We start from the raw sequence: 26,260 nt of genomic DNA, 5'->3' as shown, positions 1-26,260 counted from the left end.
TAAAATAGAGGAGGGGACCATTTTTAGGTCCCGTAGGTAAACCCCAGCGAATGGTTTCTAGATTAGGTTACTGTGAGAGACCAAGATAAAGCTCTGGGGACATATTCTACTAGGACAGTGGGGGTAGGGAACAAGGAAGGAGGAAAAATCAACATACGTGTGTCATTGAGGTTACTGTCTGGCCAATGGAGGTTTGCTTCCATCAGGATCTCCCAAAATAGCCCACCCAAAGGATAGGAGGTGAGGGGTATTTACCCGTGGATTCCTGTCCTACTGAAGAGCTGGATTAGCAGTGGTCAAAAGGCACAGTTACCCAGGGCATGTCCACAGTATTCAGATATCTGAATACTTTAAAGTATTCAGTATTCAGATATCTGAATACTTTATAGTAGAGCTTTAAGCTCTACTATACCTGGTAGTTATAGGGACATAGTTTCCTTACTCATTTTTTTCTCCTCTAACTCTTATTAATAAAATACGTGCTGGGTAAGATCCACACAAATTAGTGCTATGAATTTGTCAAAAGTGCTACGAATTTGTTAAAAGGCTTCTTTCTCCCCATTGAGTTTTGATGTTGCTTCTTTTGAGATAATCTTCCTCACCCTGAACATTCCCACAGAGCGTTGTTCTGGCCAAGAAGTACATCCATAATCAAAATTGAATCTCCTGTAACCAAAGTATGATTAGACATCCAAACAATTTTTTGAGTTCAAATAATTCCCTTATTAAATAGGAGACAATACGATGGCTTTAGGTGGACTGTGCCCGGAATTCTAAATTCTGAAAGTCCTTTGAGGGCTCGGTAAATGTGCACTTTATCATAGTAAAACATGCTAAGAGCAATGTAGAACTTTATAAATATATATATGCCTCCTACTGGGCCTTGAACATCCAGCAAGCCTAATCTATCAAAAGGTTGCTAAAAATAGTCGCATCCACAAAGAGGTTCTGAAGTGTAGCTTCTGATAAAACCACTGTCATAATGCCCCGCTGTAATTTGGTATCTTCCATATCAACAGAATCTCGTTTTTCATCATTTCTGATGAAGTTTGTCTCTGTAACAAAAGGACAATATGTTTGCATTTTAAGGATTTCCATGAGAACGCATCTGTTCACAATTCTGTGCGAGATGCCTTTTTATCAACCAAGGTCCTGCTATCCCCAAGTTAGTAGCTTTGAAGATGAATATAGGAAGTTAGGAAATTTAGGCCAAACGTGTGACCTAATTATTTGAGTTTCTGGACGTGGCCGCTGTTCATGACTTGAGCTGTTTCAACTGAAACAATTAGCCACAAGTCCTCATTCCTGACTCCTCAGCATCCCTGAGTAGCTGCTATCCCCACTAATTAGTTGAGTGATCTTTGGCAAGCTACTTTATAGATGGGAAATTGAAGGTCAGAGTGGAAAAAGTCGAAAGCAATGCTGCAAAGCACCTAGCATGATCCTTCACATGTAGTGTGCACTCATTCAGGATGTATTTTGAGCATCTGCTTTGTGCCTGGCACTGTTCCAGGGGCCGAGGTTACCATGGTGCTCTGGCAGACAAAAGCTTATGTTCTGTTGGAAGAAGGCAGACAAAGCAATTTAAGAAATAAGGATTCCAGGTGGTGGGGGCCAGGGATCACTCCTAGACTGACAATCCAGGGATGTCTCTCTGTAAAGGGGACACAGGGACCAGACTCCTGGAAGACAAAGGATCTGTCCTGGAAATATCTGTGGGCAGAGGGAATGCCAACCCGAGATCCTCAGTTAGGTATGAGCTTGGCATCTCTGGAGGAGGGCAAGGAGCCCTGGTGTGTGCTGACCGAGGGAGTGGTAAGCAGTGAATTATGGCAGGGCCTAGATTGTGAAGGGCCTGGAAGCTGGGAAAACCATCTTAATATTCAAACCATCTTGAGCTGGGAGGCCAGCATAACATCTTAAGCAAGGAAGGGACTGGATCTGATCTAAGGTTTTATAAGACCACAGTGGATGCCTTGTGGTGAATAGAGCCCTGGTGGAGAGGAGAAGCAGGGAGACCAGCTGCACGGCTGTTACCGTAGCCGGGACAAACATGGTGGGTGGTAGGACTCGAGAAGGAAATGGAAACAAATGGGGAGGCAGATAGAAAGAAGCTCTGAGCTAGGGACTGGAGCATGATTCAGTTATCATGGAGGTGATCCCAGGAAACACTGATGCAAGAGGAGGGGGGTGAGGCAGGAGGGGAAGGCAGCCGACTGGGGACACAGGATCAAGCAAGTTACCAACCTTGGCAAGTCCCCTTGGAGAACCCTGGGGGGTCAGTTGCAGAACTTGTACCTCATTGTTATTCCACCCAAGTGGTGAGGAAGCTGGGTTTCGTAATCTGTCAGTTTCCAACAGCCATTGATTGAGGGCTGTTCCTGGGGGAGAAAGAGTTTCCTGGCACCTCCGCTGCTATGTGGGCAGATGGAGAGATACTGGAGAGAGCAGGGGCTGGCATCCGGCCCCTAGATACTGGAGAGAGCAGGGGCTGGCATCCGGCAGTATGTCACGCAAGGGATGTGACCAGGAACTGCCACAATAACCAATGGGCAGATGGATCACGTCTGTAGCTCAGGTGAGACGTCGGGACTTCTCTGCATATAGGGACTGCTTAAAGCCATGGGACTGGGCGGGGAGGATCACCTATGGAGAGTTTGTGGGTGGAGAACAGAAAGCCTCAGAGTTTAAAGTCCACCAGGCAGCAATGTTTAGAGATGGCCTTGAGGAAAAATCGAAAAGAGTAGCCATTAAGATTGGAGGCAAGTTAGGCAAATGTGGGGCCATTGGAGCCAAGAGAAGGTTTCCAACACAGTGGGCATAATGAACCATGTCAGAAGCCTCTGAGGGTAGAGAAATTGCAGAGAGAGAGAGAGAGAACATTGGATCCCACAACTCCCTGGTGCCATTTCTAGCAGACACTCAATTCCCGAGGTGGTTATTATGATTATTAGATTCTCCAAGATCACATTAAGATTCTTTTCTTTTCTTGTGAGCTGCCTTTTGGAACCTTATGTAACGGGATTTCCACACATATCCCTAGAAACTGTAGAATTCATTCCCTTAAATTTTTAGTAAAGGACTCCATAAATCTTGGTTGACTGTATTTTGATGAATCTTCCCTTCAGCATTAGGACTTTTCTTGCAGCAGGACATTTCTGGACAGTGGGTAGACAAGATTGTCTCAGTAAAACACCTGCTTTGTATCTTTGAAATTCTAGCAGCAGCTTTGTTCTGGAAACATACCTTCCTGTGTAATACTTGTAACAGTGACTATTCTAGAATGTGTATTTCTAAGTTAGCTCTATGTAAAAGTCTCTCAGAGAATAAAGTGACTTGGATTTCTTAAAGACTTATCAAGGCAATGCTCCTCCTGGGAGCTTCTATACTCTTAGGTTTTAAAGGCACACAAGTCAGGAATATCAGGTGTTTGAGATTCCGCTGTACCTAGGAATATACACTGGCTTGCCTTCCTTTAGATGTTTACCTGCAAAATGAGATCAGAGGAAAGACTTCTTCCCCAAGACTGAGAGTTTGTTTAGGTCATACAGAAAAAATGTTAATATTGTAGAAGCGAAGGGATCCATTGAGCAGGACCCATCCCCGACCCCTCTCAAATTAGCTACTTCGGCTGTACAATAAAACTGTATGACTTCCTCTTAGTCTTAGAGAATGTTCTAGGCAGACTCTCTGAGCCATTTTAATGCCTTTTCTTCACTGTAGTCTTTCAAGAAATGTCATAATCACATTCCTGTCTTCAGATGAGAAACTGAAGCCAAATGGAGAGCTGATTGTTAAGACCCGTTTGTCACTTTGGGGAAACAGTTGTTGAGGTAGCCAAAGGGAGTTATTAAACAATTATTTAATGCTAAGAACTGAAATCCCTCAGTGCTATCCAGGATTTAATTTTTATCAGTTCAGTGAGTTCTGACTGATGCTTTTGCTATTTCTTTCAGCTTTCGTATTTCCCAAGAATCCAACATCCTATCCCATGCTTTTATAGTTGTGACTTTGCCCTTAGCTCTTTTGTGATAAAGATTCAGCAGGAAGAGCTGTGTGTGTGTGTGTGCGCACGTGCGCACATACATGCAAGAAGACACATCATGTGTGTTGCATATGTATGCACACATATACATATGCAACACACATGATGTGTCTTCTTGCATGCATGTTACATGAATTTTTGTATGTTGGCCCATACACTCTTTTTGTCTGTTTTAGAAATTGTGTTGCAGTTTGATTAAAAACTTTCAAGAGTGCTGACCATTTTCAATATTTGGAGTAGTGTATGAAGCCAAAACTACCCTCTCCCTAATACCTTCCATGACTCCCAGCCCTCTTTGCTCTCCATACCTGTTTCCGAAGCTATTCTCGTGAAAACATCTGTCATGCTGTGTTATGCGTTGGTTTTTGATGTCTCTGAATGGATGGGGAGAAGGAAGGTGACAAAGACAAGGTTAGAGCTCTAGTTTAGGAGTTGTGGGGTGGAAAAATGGGCCATTGCTTTTCTGTCAGTTCAGCTTTTGGGTTAAGCAGTTGGGCCATAGATAGTGAAGGAGAATATATTTTTCATAGCTTTTTTGGAGCTAACCTCTTTTGATTCAGAGACTATGTATGTCTTTCTAAATCAGTCACACTTAATGATACAGCAAGAGTCAGGTCACTCTGTCACTGGGTCTGTAGTCTCCCTGCCCCCCAGTCTTTGGTTTCCAATGTTATGGACACTCTAGGCCTTTTGTACATCTTTCTGGGCATTTTACTGGGAAGTTTGGAGTATGAATATCGGTTAACCCCCATGCCAAATTGAAGTCCATGGAGGGAAAGTAAAACCTTCTGAGAGGGTATACATGATGTTCCCTTCTATCCCAGACACAGCTACAGAGAAAACTGTGCTGGGAAATCAAAATCGAAATGAAATAAATATTGCGTTTGTCCTACTTAGTGAGAAACTTCGCTTGCTGAGACAGTTTCCTTCTTGTAGTTCAACATTGTGTTAACTAAAAGGTTGAATTATAAATATCTGTAACTTCTTTCAAATGTCTCTGATTTTTAAGGACTCTCCTGATTGTTCATTCAGATTTTTTTTTCCTTTTTTTGTATCTCTCTATCTGCAGAGTTCCTCATTAAAAATCAGGATATGAGAAATGATAGGAGAGCTTAAAAGTTTAAAGTACATTCAAAAGTGCTCAAATATTTCACATTCTGAGTCTTTATTTCTCCCCATTTCTAAAGGCGCTTCTCTAATTGTGGCCCTTTTTTCCCCTTGTGTTTTTTGTTCAAGGAATACCCCCCATATGCCAAGCCCTTGAGGCCTGCCCCTGGCTTGCACTGAAGAGGCTCTCCCATGCTGGCGATCTGTGGGCGCTCCAGGGGGGAGGCGCGATACGAAATGATCAATCACAAAACCATTTTTCTGTCATTAAAACCTCTTTGTGAGTGATCACTGTTCTTTCTTCACATGAGATAAAAATTAAAGACAAGTTGAATAAAAAAATAATTGCTCTTCATTTCCAAAGAGGCAATATCTCTGAGGAAAAAGAGGGAAGAAAACTTTTTCAAAAAAATTCAACCTTTCATTGAAAAGCACTTTAATTTTCCTCAGCTATCCCAACACGTTATTATCCCCACAGGATGGGATGAGTTGAACCAAGCACAAAATTTAGAGTGTTTTCACTCAAGGCCTTGTTTTCCTGATAAGGCAGACTGCTCTGTGTTTTTCCATCTGCCTGGGAATGTGCATAGGCCACGTCATGGTGAGATGTGGCAAAGGCAGGTTCCAGACTTTTCTCATTTAAACAGGGGGTCCAAACATGTGATACCAACACACAGCCCCTTGACCCAGGAGTGGGCCTCCAAAAAAAAAAAAAGTTGACCTCAAAAAAGTGGGCTTTGGAGGCCATGTTAGTTCTCTTATAAATTAAGAATTATGATTATCTCCTTAAAGCTAATCTTGCTGCTGAGTTTGGGATTCTCTGGGAAACCAATAGCAAGGGATCATGAAAAAATTTGATTACACCTGATGAAGTGAAATCTAGATTTTAATTTTTTTTTTCCTTTGAAAGACTTACAGATTTGTACCCTGAGAGAGGATTTGCCTTGAAAGGAGTTATTGGGTTGAGAAGTGAGGAAGCCCAAAGAAGAAGTGTCTTTCTTGGCCTCAGGTAAGGAACTCTGGGATCTCAGTTTGTCCACCTGGGAATTGGAAGGATTGGAGCACGTGACCCTTACTTTGACTGTTTTGACCAGGGTTGACGCTAAATATGATTTCTCGACATCATGTTATAAATAGCTCTACAGCCAAAAGGAAGGCAGCCTTCAATGAGATACAGTATTAAAATTTCTTCATTATGAATTTAAGTAGATGCATTGCAAATAAGACTGGAAAACAGAAAAAAGGTGGGTGAGCATACCTGTGCCATTTCACCACCACAGAACAGCTATTGGTGGTATTATAATCTATTTCTACTCGAACTTTCCCTATATATCAGTTGTATGTAGTTGTATGCTCTTGTGTCTGGATATTTGACATCTCAGGTTTTCTCTTAGCATTGTAATGATTTTCCTTTGTTATCTTTACGCATTTTCACCCCCACCTCCCTTTTAAATTGCCAAGCAAATACATTTCATTATTCCCCATTGCTGGAAAATTCCTTCCAATTTTTACTCTTTTACAAATAATATTATAATAAATATCTTCATTCCTGTGAAAGCTGGTCTCCCTCCACATCAATCTCACTTTGAAAAAATAAAATAAAATTGTTTGGTTGGTTCATCCTCCAGAACTCTGGCTGATCCCATGGTATACAAACTGTGTTTTATCTTCATGTTTACAGTTACTCATGGTGATGTTTGTAAAATGCTTATGGATTTGTTTGCACCTCCAACCCCAAATTAGGTCTGCTGGTCACTTGAAAGAGCTGAGTGGGTGCAGTTGGATTGGAGAGGCTTGTTGTAGAATTGTGCCTGAAAAGAGGAATGTGGAATATGCCATGTACCATAATCCTCATGTTGTAGGGAGGAAAACTGTTTCCCCCTAGGGAGGTATGGCACCTGCTTTCTCTCATTCCCACTCTCCCCAGTGGCAAACTGATTGTCACCCCCTAGAATGCAGGTTCCTCACTGGTAGTAGAGGAGATAACAAATGACCAGTCCACCAGCACAATCTTTCATGCTTCTCTCCAGTCTGCAACAGTTACTTGCCAATAATATAACCACTGAAGAGTGTTAAATTTCTTAGTGCTGTGAAAATTGGTATTAAAAGAAGTACTTTAAAAAAGAAATGGGAGCTTAAGAGCTATAATAAAAGAATAACCCTTAAAGCAAGTCAATTGGAAAGCATAATGAAGTTGATAGTGGTCTTTTTAGTTTAGTCATGAATTTGTTAGAGGAAAAAAATGACTTTTCTGAAAACCACCATCTGGGCCATAAGTAGATCCATTAACGCTGCTAAAGACACCAAGAAGGTTATGCTTGCTGCCACGGCAGGTCACCCCCATTGCATTTTAATTTTACTGCATTCACTGCCCAGATTTTCCCAAGTCTCATCCACTTGGCCGAGCCAGAAGGCTCTCGTTACTCCCTAATGGATTGTAATCTTCAGGGTGAACTTGGCCTCTTGAAACACGAGTCCCCTGTGTTACTCAGACCTCTAAGTGTTGACAGGCCTGGAGAGGGGCTGGAGGCTTTGACAATTTCATTTGCTTAGTGCTGCTGCCTGTCAACTTCCATCCTACAGGCTTCTAAGGGGCAGAGCCAAGTTTTGGGGTGGAGTTATGTTTTGGCATGTCAAGTTCAGGTTTATCCTCACTTACTGTAGATGTGATCTTCTCCTTCTGCATGAAGAAAAATCTATTTTTAAACATGGCTGGCTCTGGAAGTCTTTTTTCTCAAGTTAGATATATTCGTGTTCGGAACACAAATAATCACACTGCAATTGATTCATTGGAGTAACATCTGTAGAACTGAAACCTATGGTAATCTTCTGCATCGTAGAAATTCATAGTAGTTGCAAAATAAATATTCATCTTCTTTTCAGCATTCTGAATTTCTTTTTTATTTTTTTAAAGATTTTATTTATTTATTTGACAGACAGAGATCACAAGTAGGCAGAGAGGCAGGCAGAGTGGGGGGTGAAGCAGGATCTTGCTGAGCAGAGAGCCCGATGCAGGACTCGATCCCAGGACCCTGAGATCATGACCTGAGCCGAAGGCAGAGGCTTAACCCACTGAGCCACCCGGGCACCCTTTCATTCTGAATTTCTAAGGTTTTAGGTTGTATAACAGTATGGACATGTGTGTTATCCCTCATTCAATCAACAAGTGTTTATAAAACCCCTACTTTGTACATGACACCGGCACAGTGCTAGGCATGTGATTATAGCACTCTTGGACATATTGTCTAGGGATTTCAAGTTTCTTGAAGGGACTGTCTTTGACTTCCTTTTTTAGACCCCAAAGAAAGCGTACGAGGAACTTGGCAGGTGCTAAATGAAAGAATGAAAAAACGATACAATCAGATTCAATTTATATTGCTTAAGAAAATTGGCTTATCACATGGGGAATTGGAATTCTTTTGATGAATGCTATTGGGATGAAATGGGATGTTTCTGTTCTTTCCTTTGCTTAGAGTCCTTTCAGCCCAATGGCTGAAGGCAGTACTAGCAGATGGCAGGGAATAAGGACTAAGGACTGTTTAAAGTTCTTGAGATGTGGGAAAAACTATTTCTACATAGGCTCTGTTTCAACCTCTGCTTTAGAGGTAACAGATGAAGCTGGGTGAGCGTAAGAGACTGGCTCCAACCTGCCCAGCATCTTTGTGGCAGTGGCAGTGCCAGGAGTGGAACCCTGGATTTGGAATTCTCAATTCTTTTCTGCCATGTCTTACTTTTTATTCAACACTGGTAATCCTACTTCTGCCTTGTCTGGGTTCTTAGGTTATAAGCAACAGAACCTGGTTCTGACCAAATTTAAGCAAAAAAGGAACATCTTGGAAGGATATGGGTGGCTTACAAAAACACAGGAAGACTTGAAGAACCAGATCTCTAGAAGGACTGGCCTCACAGTGGCTCTTTGCCTTTGGAGGGCAGAAAGGCAGAGGCAGTGTCTTCTGGGAGCCACCATCAGAATGAATCAGCCCCACGAGTGTTCAGGCTTTGTGTTGCTGCACTTATGATTCAGATTTTAAGGAGGAACCTCTGATGGGTCTAGCTTAGGTCACCTGCCCATGCCTTAGTGTGTGTGGGGAGGATGGCTCACTCTGATTGACAGTCCCAATACAACTGTATCCATTGAGGGTTCCAAATCAAAGCCAGGTGCTATTATCATATGAGGGGGAAAGGATGCACATTAGACAAAACCTACAGAGCTCCAGGACACAAATGACTATTTGCTTATGAAAGCAAGTCTTGTAAGTACACAAGCATTGCCTTCTCCCAATATTTACCACTCAGTTCATGCCTGTAATTCTATCCCTGAGCCCTGTACTCCCAGCATACTTCTACTTTACAGGGAGGATGAGGATGTCTAAAGAGAAATCCCTTATGGCTCCTCTGTTCTCCCTGAACATTTCTCCTCCATTTAAAAAGTGTCTTTCTCTTCTAAGACTCTAACTCTTCCTATACACTCCAGGTCTGATCATCATCCACCTCCTTTGGGGTCTTGCTGCAAAAATTCCTTCTTTAACCTACATCCCCATAAATCTGTGATTTGGGTGCTGTTCCATTTTTACCGCCAGGGTAGAACGTGAGGCCCTCAGCTTTATCTTAAATTCTAGTGTCTCTTTTCAGCATTGACCTAGGGATTTCTCTTCGAAAAAAGGAGAATCCTTTTTTATCCTCAGGGATATCCTCAGGGATAACTGAGACCTGGGAGAGAAACCAAAAGGTGGGCAGGTGATGATCAGATAGGAAAGCGAAGCAAAGAGGGATTGAAATTGCCAATTAGAGAAAGAAATGCAGAATGATGTCCTGTATCATGGAGAAAATAGTATGGGACTAGTTCCAGAGCCCTTTGAAGAATCCTTACCAGATTGGTTTAGATTTATTAGATGTGGTGGCTTATGCCCTCTGATGATTAATGGTACCCCTCAGGGTCTGATGCCTCCATCTAGATGACCCACCTTAAACTCAGTATGACTACATATCATCTTCTCTAGTTGCCTCATACTTACATCAAACCTTTTTCTCACTCAGTTTCTCATCATTGTTTGTCCAACTACAACCAATGGACCTTCCTTCTCTTTGTAAAGCTAAACCACTCCATGCCTCAATTTTCCCACTTGTAAAATGGGGATAATCATCACACACATCTAATAGGATTATTGTGTGAACAAAGAAACAAAGCAGAGTAATCAAAAAGAGTCAACCATAGTCAACTCACAGACATTTTATTCTTAATATTTACTCTTGAGCACCTTGAGAAGAATTTCTCCATCCTGACTTATGCCCTAAATGAACTACATCCTCTTGAACCTGTGACTCAGCTACTAGGAGTAGTTTATGATCTTTTCTTTTTTCTTCAGCTCAATTTGGCATGTCAGCTTCTTAGTTGTCCCCACTTGCTTAAAGGAAAGTTTTGAATGAAATATCCAATCGGCAGGTGACCAATGACCTATCAACTGGTATCCATGGCTTCTTCCTGGAGAAATTGGAATTTACCAGATGTGAGACCTTTGTGGAACCATCATCATTCCAGTCATATGAGGAAGAATGTATTGGTCAGAGGGCATTTGGTTGTAAGTAATAAGATACCCAGTAAGTCGGCAAGGTAACAGATTTATTGTAAAGATGCACTAAAGTCTCAAAGAAACAAAGAACCAGGCTTCTTGGGAAAGGCTAGGTCTTCAGTGTGACCTTCTCTCCATCAGCTTTTTCCTTTCTGGCTGCATGCTCTTTCATTGCTGAGAAGGGTCCTCTTCCTTGATCTCTTCATACTTTTCCTAACAGCAAGCTTGTGTGTGGTTTGGGGCTATTATGGCCTTGGAGACTCCGCTCTGATTCTATCTGAATTTTATATCTCTAACCTGACATCCCTCCTTCAAATGCTTGAGTGAGACAACCGGTGATCTCAGAGTCATTTGGTACAACTGTGGTCCCCGGCCCTTCTTGTCTGCAGGTCTGCTTGAAGGTGTGGGGGGCATCCAAGGGGAGGGTTGTGGTCCAGGATGCTCCTAACATGTGTGCTCAAATCCTCCCTGGTCAGGGTGTCACTCTTCCTTTATCCCGTATCTTGCCTTTAGTTAACCAGTACTGAACTCCAACAATGTAACTGTGATACACCAAACCTTTACTGGACACCTCCACTGGGGGCATCCAACACACCTGGCCTTATAGAAATGGAAGACTTAGCACCCGCAAACCAAGGGGAAAAGACTCTCAGGAAGTCTGTGTCTGTCTCTGTAAGACATAGCGCTGGAAACCAATGAAGATCCATTGCTGAAACCCGACAGCAAGATACTTAACATAGTTACTAGCTGTGCTAACTGATTTAATGAACAGGCAACATAACAAATGAGCATGTTTACCAAGTTAACTTGTGAAAATGAATATCTGTAATTAAAGCGGCTCACAACTGACAGGCAAACAGGAAATTATTGTTATTATTATACACAAATCATCTTAAAATACCAGAACTTAATAAATGGGGGAAAAAACAAACAATGGCTAAAACTGTCTGCTAAATAAAAAGTAATGACGAACACCTGTGGTCTTTTTATAGGACTCCAGCGGAGATTTTTTTTTTGAAGACCTAATTACGTTTTTGTAATGGTACCATTTCATTATTTCTCTGTAGCATTATTAAAAGAAAATGTCCATATTTTCTCTGTGTAAAAGGTCTGGCACATAGATCCGGGCGTGGAGTTTCTTTAAGGCTGCAGACATCCTGACAGTTCTAGCTACTTACTGGCAAAGAAGATAGGCCTTGGCAAGGCTGGACTTTTCTCTTTGGTAATATCAGAACCTGGACAGGGCGTAAGGGTGATGTAGACCCCTTCAGACAGATTCTGTCAGCAGCTAAGTGAGAACCAATATAGCCAAATGGGTAAGAGAGCAAGCTCTTCAATTACCCTCCCTAGTCTTGAATCCTAGCTTTGTCCCTTCTTAGCCATATATCCTCTGGCAAGCTACTAAACCATTCCATGCCTCAATTTTCCCACTTATAAAATGGGGATAATCATTACACACATCTAATAGGATTATTGTGTGAACTAAGTCCTGAAAAGAGCATATTGGTCTTGGTACATTTGTTACAATTATTATCTTCAGGTTACCATTCTATGTGTTTTTTAACCAAGCGGTTTCTAGGAATGAGGTCCCAGGATGCCCCAGCCATGTTGTCGGGGAGGAGTCCATGGTGAGTCCATGGCAACATGAGTGGTCCAGATCTATAGAGTTGGGAGTTTATTTTCTTTGCAGCACGAATGCCATTTGAAAGTATCTTGCTTGCCTATGGTCTGCCTCCTATCAGTAGAATGTAGGGTCAGAGGAGGGAGGATATTCCAGGACTGACAATTACACAATTCCAGCAGGGGCTGTCCACATTGTCATATTATGCATCTGTAATTCACACTAGGGTGCAGGGTACCCCTGGAGTTGTGCATCCTATAGGTTTTGGATGTCCCAGAGGGGCCTCAAATTGAGTTCAAGGTTGGCCTCACTCCCTCCCAAAACTTCTCTCCACCATGATTCACCATTCTCTGGGTGGCTGCACCACATGTCCAATCATCCCAAGTAGGAACCTTGGGGAGCCAATGGTTGAATATAACAAGTATCTCAACTTTCTTCTTCCACATCCATTCCCTCATGACACTCTCTCCATGTAGAAGCCAGAGTGTTCTGTTAAACCTAAATCAGGTCACAGCACTCCCCTGAGCATGTCCTCCAGGGGCTTCCCCTTGCACATACCATAACATGCACATTTTTTATTATGGCCCAAAGGGTCTTATCCTGTGCCACACTCTCTTGATCACACAGGTACATGAGTTTCAAAGGTGTGGTCCCTGCCCTATTAGGATCATTGAGAGCTTGTTAGAGATATAATGCTTAGACCTGCACCAGATCAATCAATTAAGAAACTCTGGGGGTTGAGGTCCAGCAATCTGTGTTTTAACAAGCCTTCTAGGTGATTTTGATGTGACACTGGCATCTTTCTCTTCCTCGGACACCATTAACATCCTTCTGGTGGAAACACTCTTACCCTGATCTCCATGCAATTTGTAAGATACCCTTTGCTTTGTTATTCATTTCAATTCAAAAGTCAACTCTTCAGAAAGGCCTTCCCAACCATGCCACCAAAGGTGACTACTCCCCTCTCTCTGTTGCTGACATTATCCTATCATATGCCTGGGTTTTATTCTTTTCACCATCCTGAGCACAATTTGAAATGATCTTCTTTTTCAATTTGTCTCTGTTCTTCTGCCAGAATTTTAGCTCTGTACAGATAGGCACCGTCTCTAATTTTGCTTCCTGCTATCTCCACAGAGCTTAGAGGAGTGCTTGGTGGACGTAGTAGGTTCTCAGTAAGAAAGAGTCAAGTGAGTGGCTCTGCCCACATTCTAATAGGTATGTGTGACAGATTGAGTCATTGACCTCAAATCTTCGCCCATCCCTGAATCTTTGTTCTTTACCATTTGATGCTACATCTCTTTGCACTGGAGAAAGAGTTTCCTTCTGTGGAGTCAGTCCAAGCAGTGCTTAGACAGAGTAGATTTGGACTCAACACGCAGTGTGGAGCTGAGCCCAGCCTAGATCAGCCGGCTCCCAGCCAACTCCCTGCTTTGTGAGCAAGAAAAAATTGTCGTTGTTTGAAGTCACAGAGGTTTGGGTTGGACATTAACAGGCTTTTGTGCCAATAACTCATAGTCCGCAGGTATTCTGTATGTACTACTTACCATTCGAATCTAAAAGAAGAGGTAATCAATTTCATTTGCAGAACAAGGGTAAGATTACTGAGCAAGTCTTTTTGCAAACAAAATAATTGATTGCCTGATACATAATGGGTAAGACTGGGAAGAGTATTTAGGCCAAAGGAATTATATGAGCAAAGGCCTTAGTTAAAGTGCATGAAACCTCTGGAAGGGGAGACGTGGGAGAGTAATTTGAGATGAGTTTTTAAAAAAATAGTAATTATACCTTACATTTGTAAAGAACACTGCAGCCCAACTAATATTTTCACATATATTCTCTTACAGTGCTCTGTAGAGTCTTGGAGAAGCTTGTTCTGAATCTTAGCATCATGGCCTTGGAAGGGGTACTTTGAACATCTCTCGTCCTCTGCTTTGTCATCCATAAAGTGGTGTTACTCTCAGGACTGAAAGAGACAAAGTAGGTACAGTGAGTGCCTGATGTGCACTAGGTACTTCAAGTCTCTCCCCTCCTTCATCCCATTTTACATCTAGAGAAACTGAGGCCTGGTTAAGCTACTTGTCCATAGGTCACACTGTTAAGAAGTAACAAGTTTGGGGCCGCAATTCCCATGTTAGGCCCTCCCCTTGGTGCCATGGCTTCATCTGGCAGAAGCTGAGAGGTGACCCAGACTCATTGGGGAGGTGGAAAGATGAGAAACCATGTTTTTGTTGTTTTTTTGTTCCCCATCAGCCACCATGGAAGCCATGTCCCAGGGAAATGCAGAATCTAAACCACATGGACCATAAGTGTTAGTTAATCATCTAAAAGGTGATAAAACAAAAATGTTTTAAATGTTTTATTTTAAACTGTTTTGTGATAAAACAAAACAAAAAAAAACCCCAAGATATCACCTTCCATTTCTCCCCTATACCACCCCCCCATCCCTCTCTCTCTCTCCCCTACAGGTGGATCTATCTTGGATCTATCTGCTTCTCTCCAGCAGCCCCCATGCTACTTCTCACTATCTTGTCCTGCAACATCTCCCTTCCTCCCCCACCCCCCACCCCTCCACCCCGCCACATAGTCTGGTTTTGACTATTTCTCCAGTCTCCTCTTGTACCACTCTGCCTTTCTGGAAGGCTTTGGTTGCACAACTTCTTTTCTGACCCTTGGGTGTACCCTTCCTATCCACCTTGAGTGCTTTTGCACTTGCTCTCTGCCTGGAATGATTTTCCCAAGCTCTTCACTTGCTAGAAAGGAAACAAATAAGGCAAATGACAATGGTCACGATCTGGACTCATCTTTTGTTTATTGTCTTTTTTTCTCCAGTGGAATATAAAGGCCACTCCCTTATCTGTCATATCCCTTCTATACCTCCAGTGTCTGGCATCTGATAGGTGCTCGAGCAGTCCTTGTAGACTGATTATATTCAGGAATAAGACCAAGGACAGAACCTGCTAGACCCTGCCAAGAGAGCAGGTGTGAGGGAAAGTTCTGAGGAACAGCAGTCATTGTGGATTCTTATGGGCTACCTATGGCTGTGGGTGGGGCTGGGTCAGAGTCATTAGACCCAGCCAGGAAGAGGATTCCAGTGTGGCTAGCCTGGTGTGGGTGGCACCCCATGCACAGTCTGCTTTTGTTCCCGACTTGTGTCAAATTCTGTTCATCTTCTATTTCATTCTCTTGGTCCTATTCTTGGTTTTCTATAATATTGAAGTAAAAGTGGCAGCAAAGAATGGTGGGAGTATAAACTGTTACAACCACTTTGGAAAATAATTTGGTCCTGTTTTATAGAATTGAGTGTTTGCATGCTCTCTGATTTAGCATTTCTCTCCTTGGTAGGTGTCTCCGAAATATCCTTGGATGTATTTAGCAGGAGACATGTAAAGGAATGCTTGGGAGGAACCCAAATGGGAAATGGTCCAAATATCCATCGCATGAAAATGGTTAAATCAATTAGGGTGTTGTCACAGAACGAAATATTATGTAGCAAAGACAATAAATGAAATACCATAATGTAGATCAGCTGTAAATGAATCTTATAAATCTAAAATTTAATGGAAAAGCAGGCCATTGGAGACATCATCTAGTATTTTTATAAAGTTCAAAGACTAGCAAAATTAAACAATATATTTAAGAAGACATACACATAAAAACTAAAGGGTAAAAAAAAAAAAAAAACCCAAAACAGTGAAAAATCTTGCCTCTAAGGTTGGCACTGAGCTGGGATAGGGAAGATACCCAGGAGGAGACATAACAATAGTGGTTAGCACACACTGGGTCATGGGCTCACTGGTGTTCGTCTTATTATATCCCTCATGATTTACATACAAAATAATACTTGTAAAATATATTAAACATTACATAATAGATTAATAGACGTTTCCTGGCCTGAGAGTCAAGAGGATTATTTGGTTTTAATTTTAAATTGCCATGGATTAGAAAGAGTATCATCTATTTAATAAAAAAGCTTTTTGGGAAAGAGGGAGAAGAAATGCTGTTTAGAATCAAGAAACTAGATTTAATGGATCTCTTTCTGGGAGTTAAATCCTCAACCTTTCCTAAAATAGTGCAAACCTAAGAGTAGTGTTATGGTGGGGGAAAGCGGGACACCTGGGATAGCTTTTGGGACAGATGAGTCTGTGAGCATGCTTTTGGTTTTTTGTTTTTTGTGGTTTTTTTTAGATTTTATTTATTTATTTGAGAAAGAAAACCCAGAAGGAGAGTGAGAGGGAGAAGCAGACTCCCCCCTACCATGGGGACGTGATCCCAGGGCCCTGGGATCATGACCTGAGCAGAAGGCAGACACTTAACCAGCTGAGCCACCCAGGCGTCCCTCTGTGGGCATGTTTTATTTCACCACTGTCCTGTCCTTTGTCCTGGAAAGTCAATATAAATTTGGGGGAAAATAGAATTACAGAAAATACAAATTTTTTTTTTTAAGTTTTAAGAGTAGAGACAGGTGAGATCAAAGACCAGAAGTTTGGACACTCTTGTGAAGATTTCTCCCCACCCCCCTTTTTTAAAGAAGGAACTTAAGTTTCCATTTCTCTTATGACTTTATTTTACTTCTTGGTCTGATCCTAGAGCTCAGCTCAATTACATATAATGCTTGTCTAAGAGATAAGTGTGGAAAAACAGGGGTCTAGAATTTAAAGGAATTGACTCAGCCTGTTGAAGCAGTTGTTCAAAAAAATTTTTTTTGTGCTTTACTAAAATGGATCATGGGAAGGTCATTCTTCCTTCTTACTAATTTCTGTCAGACCCCTTAAAGGCAAAGAATTTAAAGGAGTTCATGTGCTGTAAAGTGTTCTACATACTCCTTGAACTATTGTCCCTGAAGGAAAGGGCCAACTAGAAACCATTTTTTCATGTCCTGTGATTCCCTTTGGGCTTTGGTCACATTGTACAAAAGAGAAATTGAAGTCGGGATGAATAAAAGAGAAGGAGTGATCAAGAAGTGGCAGGAGACAGTCCACTGAGTAACCAGCCTTGGTGACTTTCAAGCAGCTCTTGTTCTCTAAATTAAAGGAGGAATTGAAGCCATGATCGTAAATATAAGACAAAAGTCAATGACAATGCAATAAAAATCTAACCGTTGTGCTCATAGAAACAGCCCCCTGGTGCTTGAGTTAAATAAAGGAAGGCAGGAGATAACTATCGTGTACATACTATTGTACGAATGTTATCCTCTCAAAGAACAGACTGTATAGCAGAAGGAGTAAACCCACACTGCATATGGAAAACAGAATGCTAAAAAGGGCAAGGTAGACCCTATGGGACTCCATGGCTTTGAGCTTCCATGAAAGGTAAGGGAAGGTTGGATTAAGGAATTTTGTAACCAGGGCTGTTGAGGGGGCATTTTTGCTTTTATGGGTACTGATGAAAAGAGGTCCTTTTGGACCCAGAACAATTGGAAGAGAAGGTTCTAGAATTCTTGAGTCAGCCCTAGGGAGAAAGATGCCAGCTGTGTGGCTAGGAAGAAATAGTTGAATAATCTTAGAAGGCAACAGCTTTGAAGTCAGACATAAGTTCAAGTCTCCTCTCTGGAATATAATTTCTGTGTATAGTTGGGGAAGCTATGTACATCACATAAGCTACAATTTTCCTCTTTCTGCAATGAAGCTAGCAGTCCCCACCTTATAGAATTGTTGGTCAGATTAAATAAGATAATGAAGAGGAAACAGCATGATGGTCATTCAGTCTATGGAGCTGGCACCACACAAGCAGTGTGAAATGGTAGAGGTGGTAAGAAATCATATTGATAGAGACAACACACTGTCTCCAGGCAATTTAGTTCCTCAATCCTTTTCCACTCGAAAAGGAGACTTTCTTTCCTAATTTATTCTGACCCAAAGAATTACACCCTTTTATGTAGACAAAGTGTTATGTAGAGATTTCCAATATGTCACCTTGATTTTACTGTGTACATAGATGAAAAGTGGCTTGTGTAGATTTTCTTTTTGATATACTATGATCTCTCAACATTTAATAAAAAAGACTTATTTTGACCGAGACAGCCTGTCAATTCAGTCAAACATCTAATTTGGCAGATTCTCCCCTCCCTTGACCAGAGTGACAGGCTGTTTGCCAACTTGATCTGATGGATTAAATGTTTTGGTGCTTTGTCGATACAGACTCAGTGATTTTTTTTTTTTTTTTTGTCTTTGTTATTTGCATGGACAAGGGTACTGCATTTGAAGAAAATGGATGATCCTGGTGAATTTAAACCATTTTTTTTAAAAGATTTTATTCATTTATTTGACAGACAGAAATCACAAGTAGGTGGAGAGGCAGGCAGAGAGAGAGAGAGGAGGAAGCAGGCTCCCCACTGAGCAGAGCGCCTGATGCGGGGCTTGATCCTAGAACCCTGGGATCATGACCTGAGCCGAAGGCAGAGGCTTCAACCTACTGAGCCACCCAGGCGCCCCTAAACCATTTGGTTTTGTATTTGCTTTTTAACTTGGTCCTCTGAGGGCTTACGATCCAAAGGGTTTAGGGAGGACCTAGAAGAAGAGATTGGAAAATGAATCTGGAATGGATACCGATAATTAGTTATCATGCTCAGGGGTTGAGGGTTTTAGAATGGGAAGTGTGGACAGCTTAAACGTTACATAGAGCTTGGTCTAGAGGACCCATTTCTAGGTTATGAGACAACCTGCTGTGGTTGTAAGGAAATACTTTCTGTCTCCAATTTCTCCCTTCTTCCATTAGTACAGTAGAAATTAAATTCTCTTCCCTCCCAGCTTTTATTCCTCATTTTCTTTAAGAGGTAATTCCATAACTTCCTTTTGGGGAATTATCTGTTTCCAGCCCAGTATGAGTTTGCTTTGTTATACTTAATCAGTCTGGCCTTCTGTCCTCTTCCTTGGTCAAAAGCTAGGTCCCTCTTCTCCTGGGGCTCAGAATCATTGGCATTTTTATGGCAGGAAATGTATTAGGAGCACATACATTGGAATGGGAAAGCTATGAGAAGTTTATGTCATTCCTGCTATCCAGAACCCCAGCCCACCCTGCTTTCTGTAATTTTTCCAAGCTTGCATCTCTAGCCTTCCCACCAATTCCCTAATCCTAACCCCTTCCTCCTAAGGCTTCCTCTAAGATTCCCCTTCTGACTAAATTAGTCAGAATCAATTTATGTGACTTGCAGAGAAAGATGGCGCTGTCACCGCAGGCTGCCCAAAATGTCAACAGACATTCTCCTCTCTATATTGTATGCTCATAGGTCTGCCTTGCACAACAGAGGCTAATTATATATTCACTTCGTGGCATCTCTTGAAGTTAGGTACAGGTGGCTGTATTTGTTAGCCATGGCTGCTGTAACAAAGTACAGAACTTAGGTAGTACATTTTATTGTTTCAGTTCTAGAAGCTGGAAGTCCAAGATCAAGATGTCAGCAGGGCTGGTTCCTTCTGAGGGCTGTGAGGGAAGGATTTGTTCCAAACTTCTCTTGGCTTATAGATGGCTGCCTTCCTTCTCCCTGTGTCTTTACATCATCTTTCCTCTGGGTCCAAATCTCCTCCTCTTCTTCTTCTTCTTCTTCTTCTTTTTTTTTTTTTTAAAGATTTTCTTTATTTATTTGACAGAGATTACAAGTAGGCAGAGAGGCAGGCAGAGAGAGAGAGAGAGAGAGAGAGAGAGAAGCAGGCTCCCTGCTGAGCAGAGAACCCGATGCAGGGCACGATCCCAGGACCTGAAATCGTGACCTGAGCTGAAGACAGAGGCTTAACCCACTGACCCACCCAGGCACCCCCAAATCTCCTCTTCTTATAAGAACACTGGTGGTTGAGACCCATCTTAAAGACTTCACCTAACTTGTTACCTCTTATAAAGACTTTGTCTTCAAATAAGGTCACACTCTGAGGACCTGGGGGTTAGGGCTTCAAAGCATAAATTTTGGGGAGGCACAATTTGACCCTCACAAGTGGCCAAGTGACTCGTCCTAATCAAAGAGACATAGAGGGACTGTTATTTATGGAAGGAGTTTTCCTGCATGGTGACAGAAAGAGGTGTATAAAGAAAGGGCTTGTTCTCTCCTTCCTTGCTTTGGATGCTGCAGTATTAGGATATAATACCCAGGGTGATGGCAGCCATCTTGTGATCATGAAGTAATAAGCTAGTGAATATCTACATGTGGAGGGTGGTGGAGTAAAAGAACGAAAGATAGAAAATAATATGGATCCTGGATGCAATGCTGAACCAATGCAGGGACACCGAGCTCCATACTTAGATATGTGAAATAACTGATTGCCTTTTTTTTTTTTAAAGATTTATTTATTTATTTATTTGACAGAGAGAGAGAGAGAGAGAGATCACAAGTAGGCAGAGAGGCAGGCAGAGAGAGAGAGAGAGAGGAAGGGAAGCAGGCTCCCTGCTGAGCAGAGAGCCTGATGCGGGACTCGATCCCAGGACCCTGAGATCATGACCTGAGCTGAAGGTAGCAGCTTAACCCACTGAGCCACCCAGGCGCCCCACTGATTGCCTTTTTAAAACTACTATCTCTTGCTATCATTTCTCCTTAAGATAGAAACCTCCCCAGATCCAATAAAATCCTAAGTGGCTTATCTCCTCACACCTTTTCCTTACTTCCTCCATATTCACAGACTATTACCTTAACCAGAATGTAAATATCTGATACCATATCTGATCATAAAATTTCAAGGTCATCCACCTGGGTCCCTTCTTCTACCTTATCTGGTGCACCCAGGTCAGTGGCAGAATAAGCCCACAACTAAAACTCCATTGCATTAGGTCACCCTACCCCAGGAAGTACTATCCACCATACCCTGGGAAATACTATCTTTGTCATTTTTTCCTCACAGTTTACTGGAGGCGTGGTGGATGATGACAGGAGGTCATGAAGAAGTGTGGGCAGGAGATGGGCTCACAGAGCAGGTAGCTTCTAAATGAATTACTTTTCCTTTAGTGTTTTATTTAATTTTGATTATTTTTTATTTATTTTATTTAATTTTGATTATTTATTTATTCAAATAAATCTCTTACAGGGAAGCCTGGATCAAAGTCCGTAGTTGCACCAGGGAGGGAAGAGATGAATAAAACAATTAAAATCCTTCCAGGGAGGGGCGCCTGGGTGGCTCAGTGGGTTAAGCCTCTGCCTTCGGCTCAGGTCATGGTCTCAGGGTCCTGAGATGGAGCCCCGCATAGTGCTCTGCATCGGGCTCTCTGCTCGGCGGGGAGCCTGCTTCCCCCTCTCTTTCTGCCTGCCTCTCTGCCTACTTGTGATCTCTCTGTCAAACAAATAAATGAAATCTTTAAAAATAAATAAATAAATAAAATCCTTCCAGGGAGAGTCAAAGACTTACCTCACAGGGTTGTTAGTATTAAATGAATTCATACTACTTATAATGTGCATAGTACAGTGCTAGGCTGGGTAAGAATTACTATTACCAATTAATGTACAGTTTATCAGTTTATCACACTGTGGATTGTTTATGAACTTAAGGGAGGCTGGGACATTTCTGTAGAATCTACAATAGCCTGGGATAGTGGTTCCCAAATTGGGCCATGTATTAAAACCAACACTACCCAAGGTGAGGCCCCTCTGAATCAGAACTCTGGAGCTGAGGCTCCCAAAATCTGCATTTTTAGACTGTTCCACACATGGCTGTGATGAAGCCAGCCTCACACTGTTAGTGGAGATTATTGACAATCCAAGGGCAGCAGCTCCTTTTTGCTCATCAGACTTTAGCTATAGTGACAATGGACCAAGTGTCATGGAAAAACCTGTAAAAATCATTTAATCTAGCCCGTCATTTTGTCAACGGGGGGGTTGAAGTCCAGAGTGGTGGAATGATGCCTGAAGCCGCATAGCTTTGTGGCAGAGATGGGGCCCAGCCTCCCACCTGGAGCCTTTTCTTTGAGCTTCTTTGCTACCCTCTTATCCTCCACTAAGCTATACGCTCATAAATGGCAGGATGGGGCTATGTTGTTTGTGTTTCTCCTGTTATCATGGTGTCTAGAGAGGACTCTGATATCTATGTTTAATGGCGAACTAATTGTACTGAAGCCATCTTCTTCTACCTCTCTGACTCATGTGCCCAGGAGAGCTCAGTTTTACAGCAAGTGGGGAGTTTTGAGCTTTGCACCAATGGGGTTCAGTCAGACAGAGAAGAGGAGAGGTTGTATCCTCTGTTATGTGCAGACCGATTCCTCAGGACTATTGGCATTCTCATGGATGGAAACTTTTCCTTGCTACCTCCTGACAGTAAGACCTTCCCCTAGAACTTCATCTCAGTCAAGATACTTTCAGTTCAAGGTTAAAAAAGCCAACTTGAGATTACTTAAGTAGGAGGGGGGATTTATTGAAAGGAGACTATCCCGTGTTGCTTATCCCCACAGCTTATTCTGTGGAGCACAAGAGCCTCAGGGTAGACCATGTTCAGGGAGTAGAAAACCGTGATGGGCTCAGGCTGCCATGTCTTCTCCTCTTGCATCTCTACTTTTCTGACTCTGTAGATATTCTCTCTTTGCTTCTCTAACTGCAAGGCACAAGATGATCAAGCCATAATTTCTAGGATCCGCCCCCCCTTCCCAAATCTTCCCTCTTATTTATAGACCTAAGTAAATCTCTCTAGCTGTCTTCAGGTCACAATTCCATATTTCTTGGGATAAGCTTTTATTTGCTCACATGGGGCCAAATGTCCATTTGTGCTTGGCTTAATTATGGTTAGGGCCTCCGGGATTCCTAGTATTAGTATTATAGAGCACTAACATGAGTGTCAGAGTCGTTGTGGGCCAAGTGTAGTTCTTGTAGACAGTCTGGAGGGAGATGTGTATGCATGTGTGTGTGAGCTGGCAGACTCTCTAAACAGTATCTATGAGAGGTATGTTTGTCAACTTTACTATGAAAACAAACAACCCCCCAATCTCAATGACTTATGACAATAAACATTTACATCTCACATTACATGTGCTGTGGCTCTGTGCCATGTGTCTTCTCAGCCAGGACTCAGGTGGAAGGAGAAGCCCTTATATGGGAAATGTCTTACTTGTCACAAAGAGAAAAGAACAAGAGGCTGAGCCAAACTATGCACCTGCTCCCAAAGCTTCCCCTTGAAAGTGGCTTGGCTGGAGTCTGCTCGCAGTCCATTGGCCAAAGACATTCCAGGGCCAAGCCTAACAATGAGGCATGAAGTGCACACCACCTCCAGGAAGGCTGGGCAGGTCACTTGTCAGGGAGTGGGAACCCCTACCAGGGCAGCGCACAACAAAGTGTGAACAATAACAGTGGGCCACAGCAGGGTTTAATAACAGCAAAAATAGTTGACCTTTAACAAACGTTTAAAATGAGCTAGATACTGTGCTAAGATGTTTATGCAAATTACTTCATTTAATTATCCCAATAACCTTATGAAGTAACCACTTTTGCCCTCCCTTTATTGACTAGAAAGTGCCAATGTGCAGAGGTCAAACAACTTGCTTCCTGCTACAGCCTGTAAAGTGGGACTGCCCAGATCCCACTGGGGTGCTCCCGGGGGATGCCTCCTATATCAGTTTCCTGTGGCTATTGTAACAGATTGCCACAAACACAGTGGCTTCAAACAATGCACACCTAGCTCTTTTCCAGTGATTGTGGCACATGACACCTCAAGCAGCAAAGTCTCCCATGACACCCTGCACAAGGCCGTGTGGGGAGTCAGGCACGGGAATGAGCTCAAGTGCCAGAAGTTTTTGGAGACAGTGGAGCTTCAGATCAGCTTGAAGAATGATGACCCCCAGAAGGACAAATGCTTTTGGGGCACCATCAGGCTTAAGTCCACTCCCGGCCTCAAGTTCTCTGTACATGTTTTGGGGGACCAGCATCATTGTGATGAGGCCAAGGCTGTGGCTATTCCCTACCTGGGCAGTGAGGCACTGAAGAAACTCAACAAGAATGAAAACTGAGTTCAGAAGCTGGCCGAGAAGTATGATATCATTTTGGCTTCAGAATCTCTGATCAAGCAGATTCCATGAATACTGGGCTCAGGCCTGAATAAGGCAGGCAAGTTTCCTTCCTTGCTGATCCTCAATGAGAACATGGTGGCTAGGGAGATGAAGTGAAGTCCATGATCAAATTCCAGATGAAGAAGGTGCTGTGTCTGACAGTGGCCGTTGACCACATGAAGATGACAGATGATGAGCTCATGTGGATATTTTCATGTAGTTGTTAATTTCCTGGTGTCATTGCTCTAGAAGAATTGGCAGAACATCCAGGCTTTATACTTCAAGAACATCATAGGCAATTTCCAGCACCTGTACCAAGGCACAGCTTAATAACCCTTGGCTCTACCAAAATAAATAAATAAATAAATAAATAAATAAATAAATAAATAAATAACAAGAACAACAAAACAAAACAAAATAAAACCCACATCTGTTATCATACAGTTCTGAAGTCTGACCTGGGTCTCACACAGGGTTGCAACCATTTTCAGAGTTTTTAGGGGAGAATCCATTTCCTTCCATTTTCCAACTTCTAGAAGATGCCCCTATTCCTTGATGATGTCCCTTTCCTCCATCCCCAAGGTCCATAATGGTGGGATGAGTCCTTCTCCAATATTACTCCAACCCTCTTCCATTGTCATATCTACTTGCCTGACTTTCTCCTCTCCCTCTCTTCTACTTTTAAGGACCCTTGCAGTTACATTGAGCCCACCCAGATAATCCAGGATTACCTCTCTATTTCTAGGTCCTTAATCACACCTGCAAAGTCTCTTTTGCCATGTATGGTGACATATTCATAAGTTCTAGAGATTAGGATGTGGACATCTTTGGGAGACCATTATTCTACCTACCACACACACCCTTTCTTTGCTGCTGTATGTGGACTCCAAGAAACCCCTTAGAAAATGGACAAAGAAAACTATCCCTCCCACTCTCGTTAACACTGATTTTTTTCTGTAAATCAAGAGCAATGATGCTTATGCACAAATAAAGAGAGAGAAAGAATAATTCAGGGAAATGATGTAGAGCTCAAAGAGCTCAAAGCTGACCATCTATTTGTTAGCTGTATAAGAGTGGGAGCCTACTGCTGGCTCTTAAAGTAGAAAAACCAAATTATTTCATTACTAGTGTTCCTGGCATGATGCCATAATTAATATATGGTAACAATATTACTAAGAACGAAAACATACAATTATGCCCTTAAAAATGTCAACATGAAAAGTAAACTTAATAAAAGATAGGCACAGAAACATATATAACAGAGATTATCTTTAATAATGAAATTATTTATGATCAAACATTTATACTTAATTTCAGTTCAATTCTAAAATAGTCACAGTAATGTCATGATTAAATATTAATGCTAGCAGAAACAACCTAATTGGGAGGTTATTAAAGCTTCAAATTAAGTTTCTTTTTCTTTTCCTAACTAAAAACTTCTGCCTAGAAGGGCATCAGGGGATTTGCAGCACATGTGTTTCATTCGCATTGATTTGCTGGACTGAGAGAGGGACTTTGTCAGCAGAGGTTAAGCCCAAAGTTCCAGGCAATATAATGAGACATTTTCTGTACTCAAAAGAGTAGCCAAAGGAGTAGTTACTACCTTTGCCTTTCTTGGTGCAGAGCTGGCCAGTGCTTTGGGTATAACAAATGATCGATTGCTGCCTAGTACACCATCCCAAAACTTAAAACAACCATTTTATTGTACACAATTCTGTGGGTCAGCAGTCTGGGCTGGGCTTTAGCCCATCTCTTCTGGGGTCACTTCTGGTTGCTTGTCTGGAGCTGGGTGTCTATGATGGCCTAACTCACATTTCTGGTGATTGATACTTGGCTGTCACTGAGGTCATGTGTCTCTAGGAGGGTAGCCTAGGCTTCTTTGTATGGTGGCTGGGTTCTAAAAGCAGCAAGAGAGAAAGAGAGAAAAAACCCTAATTCCCAAGTGCCTTTTGAGCCTCTATCCAGAACATGTTT

General features: G+C 42.2%; 1 pseudogene; it reads left to right on the top strand.

The window, feature by feature from the left end:
* Nucleotides 1-24,535, top strand: part of LOC132004959 (large ribosomal subunit protein uL1-like) — a 91,391-nt pseudogene extending 66,856 nt beyond the window's left edge.
* Nucleotides 24,536-26,260: the final 1,725 nt, after the last annotated feature.

The sequence above is a fragment of the Mustela nigripes genome, chromosome 17, assembly GCF_022355385.1.
Source record: "Mustela nigripes isolate SB6536 chromosome 17, MUSNIG.SB6536, whole genome shotgun sequence".
NCBI lineage: Eukaryota > Metazoa > Chordata > Mammalia > Carnivora > Mustelidae > Mustela > Mustela nigripes.
This window is presented reverse-complemented; position numbering and strand designations above follow the sequence as displayed.